Source organism: Tupaia chinensis, unplaced genomic scaffold, assembly GCF_000334495.1.
Source record: "Tupaia chinensis unplaced genomic scaffold, TupChi_1.0 Scaffold145900_1, whole genome shotgun sequence".
Taxonomy (NCBI): Eukaryota; Metazoa; Chordata; class Mammalia; order Scandentia; family Tupaiidae; genus Tupaia; species Tupaia belangeri.
The window spans coordinates 524,341-528,221 of NW_006205757.1; positions in this window are offsets into that span (position 1 = coordinate 524,341).

Consider the following 3,881-nt stretch of genomic DNA (forward strand, 5'->3'; position numbering starts at 1 on the left):
GGTGGTTAAGGGTGCTAACTCCCACATGGCCGACTGCAGTTCAAATCCTAGACCTACCTGGTGGCTTGCTTTCTTACTTTCCTTCTCTCTCTGTCTCTCACTCTGCCCCTCTCTGGTGAAATTAAAGCAAATAATTAAATAAATAAAAGTTAAATAAAATAATTCTTAAAAAAATTTTTTCTAATGCATTCATGAAATTTGTTATTCTTGATTCTTCTGTCATTCTAGTGGTTTTGTTAACACATGAAGGTCTGTTTAGGGAGAGTGTACCAAAAGAAGAATGGACTGGGACCAGTAGTTAGCGTAATGGCTATGTCGCTAGACTCCCACATAGTCGACCACAGTTCGAGTCTCAGACCCAGTGGCTTAAGCTCAGGTCAGGTGCATGTGCGTGCGTGCCCAAGATCCCGAGAAGAGAATGGAGGAGAAGGGATTGTGGCGTGGCCATCCCCCCTGGGGGGTGAGTTCTCGCTTTCTGTCTCTCTGTCTTTCTCTGTCTGTCTGGGGAGTGCATGCGCCCTATAGCAAAAACCTCTCCAAAAAAAAAAAGAAGAAGAATGGACCATAATAGCACCTATAAAGTAGAAAACTTTCCTCTGCCATGAAATGCCAGCGAGAACACATCAGAGAGCAATACAACAATTATAATTGTGGTGAACTACTGAGTGGTAGTCCCAAGGAAGATTTAGTTAAAAGCTACAGTTGCAATATATTTTTTAAAAGTTTTATTATTTCTTGTATGGCCAAGAGAGACAGAAAAATGAGAGAATGAAAGACAGAAATATAGCACTCCAAATAGTATATTGATTGTGGCGTGGCCATCCCCCCTGGGGGGTGAGTTCTCGCTTTCTGTCTCTCTGTCTTTCTCTGTCTGTCTGGGGAGTGCATGCGCCCTATAGCAAAAACCTCTCCAAAAAAAAAAAAGAAGAAGAATGGACCATAATAGCACCTATAAAGTAGAAAACTTTCCTCTGCCATGAAATGCCAGCGAGAACACATCAGAGAGCAATACAACAATTATAATTGTGGTGAACTACTGAGTGGTAGTCCCAAGGAAGATTTAGTTAAAAGCTACAGTTGCAATATATTTTTTAAAAGTTTTATTATTTCTTGTATGGCCAAGAGAGACAGAAAAATGAGAGAATGAAAGACAGAAATATAGCACTCCAAATAGTATATTGACCTCATAGTCTACCACCAGCTTCACCCAGCACCACCCAGATGGCGGGCACCTGCATGCCTGGCACGTTCAGGGGAATCTCTGAACACAAACCCAGAACCTTGTCATGTTTTGCCACTGAGCTACCATTTATTTCTCAATTGAAATATTATATACACATTTTTAAAGGAATTGTCTAAGAATTTCTTTGTATCCATTTGGAGAAAGTGATTTATATCAAAGTACAAGAAGCCTGATATCTACAGAGAACAAGGACCAAGCGAAAAATTGTACTAAACTAATTTAATTGTCAGAACGTGTCATTTTTAATGGTGTGAATTCACCCAAGTACACCTTCTCAGCATCTTTCCTTTTGAAAGAGCATAATGGATAGCTCTGGACCGTGGCTTTATGGAGGGCCGCAAGACAGTACTAGAAAGTTAGAACAGATAGACCAAAGGACCCATCATCATCTCCCTCACAGACCTAGCTGGAGTTTACAAGTAGATTATAAAACTCAGGCAGGACCTAGGCATTGAAACCTTTTTGAAAAAGTGTTATATTTTTAGTTCACATAGACTGCAAGGGTGGTAAGAGCAGACGATTTTCAGATCCAAATATAACTGTACTTTACACACATTTAAACACATTAAAATAAACCAGAAATGTCCTGACTAGTTCTACATTCACAAGACACAAAAAGAACACAGAGTTTTAGGCCACTATCCAAACCTTGTAGCCTGATTTTGCCCAAAATCTGTCTCCCGTCATGATTATGTAGAAAGCATTGAAAACGTTAGAAAGTTTTCAGAAGCAGATGACCAAATCTTAAAACGTTGAGCTTGTATAAACTACTCATCTTTGAAATGTTGCATATGTTCGAAAGCATTCACGTGAACTAGCTAAAGCTCTGTGCTTTACCTTTGGTTCATTTTTTTCCTTCTCTTACTTTCAGCCTTAATAAAAGACTTCTTTTTGTAGAGATTTTTGCATTGTGGAGAGTAATTTAATATGCCATATGTTTAAGTGGAATAATTTCTTTCTTCTGAGAGAGAAAGATAAACACCCTTAGCTGGATCTCACAGTGCAATCCTCCCCAGCCTTCCCAGCCAGCCAGCATCACAAGCACACGTGTGTGTGTACCCGCCCCGTAGGTACAGGTGGACCCAGGAACTGAACCTCTATCTTGCTTCCCAACACTACTGAGCATTGCTCTACCACTGCACCAGTGTGACTGGGCCCAAAGTATTTAATTAATAACAAAACAAAACAAAGTGACCTGTCATACCATCCTCATTTTATGGAAGAGGCTGTTGAAGCCCAGTCAGGAAACATCTTACTCAGGGTCACACATACAGCATCTAAGTTCAAAGGCAAACCTGATTCCAAGTTCTGTCTGGGACCACTGGCCACACTCCTGTCATTTCAGCTCTCCTAGCTGATCAGTTGTACTGAATCTGCTGATCATCACCATTATGGCCTCCCCTCCCTGATGCCTCTCTGTTGTCATATAACTCAGCCTCCTTTCCACATCTTTACAGTTTGACCTCTTTTAGCCATGGTCATGACATTTCTTGGGTTTTTTTAAAGAATTATTTTATTTATTTATTATTTTTCACATGAGTTTTGCCAGAGAAAGATGAGAGAGAGAAAGAGAGAGAGAGAGAAAGAGAGCGAGAGAGAGAGCGAGAGAGAGAGCCTCTAGGTCCGGGACTCGAACCATGGTTGGTCACATGGAAATTATAATGCCTTAACCACCACACCACCTGCTGGCCTCCATGATAGCTCTTTAACTTAGTGATTCCCACTTAGGAGATAGTCTTAACTCCCAGGTTAAGACAGTCTTAACAATGTCATGAAACATTTTTGGCTGTCACAACTTAGTGTGGGAGGGTAGGGTGCTAGATGATGCTAAACATCTTATAACTCACAAGACATCCTCATATGTAAAGAATTATCCAGGCCAAAATATCAACAGCAGTGAGGCTGATTAACTCTGCTCCAGCTAGAAATCTACATTAACAACTCAAGATCGTTTAACCTTCTACTTAATTAACTTTTGAACCCTAGGTGACACCATCTTCCACATTCTTCAGTTTCTAAGCAGTGCTATTAAATGCCAAATGCTATTTAGTTGGTCTATAAATTAGATCTAAGCTCAGATTTCTACAAATTTTTTTTTAGTCTGTTTTATTGTTCAGTGTATTCTTCAGAGTCTTAGTAGATGCTTGTTATGGTTTGAATGTTCCCCAAAATTAATGAGTTAAGATTTGTTTGTTGGCTATGACCAAATTAGAAGGGTGAAAACTTATTCTTATTATGGTTTTAATAGGTAGACTCTTTGGAAGGAGATTAGAATTAAGGTTGTGAAGGTGGGGCTCCCCTGGCTGAAATCTTGTGGCTTTATTAAAAGAGAGAATAGAAAAGAGGCAAATGGATATATTAGGTCATCTGGAAAGCCATGACGTGTTTTTCTATACAAAAAATGAGTCTTGGGAACCAGCAGTTAGCGTAATGGCTATGTCGCTGGACTCCCACGTAGTCGACCGCGGTTCATGTCCCGGACCCGGTGGCTTAAAACTCATGCCGGGCGCGTGTGCGTGCGTGTCCAAGATCCCGAGAGGAGAATGGAGAAGGGATTGTGGCGTGACCATCCCCCCTGGGGGGTGATTTCTCGCTTTCTGTCTCTATGTCTCTCTCTGTCTGTCTGGCGAGCGCACGC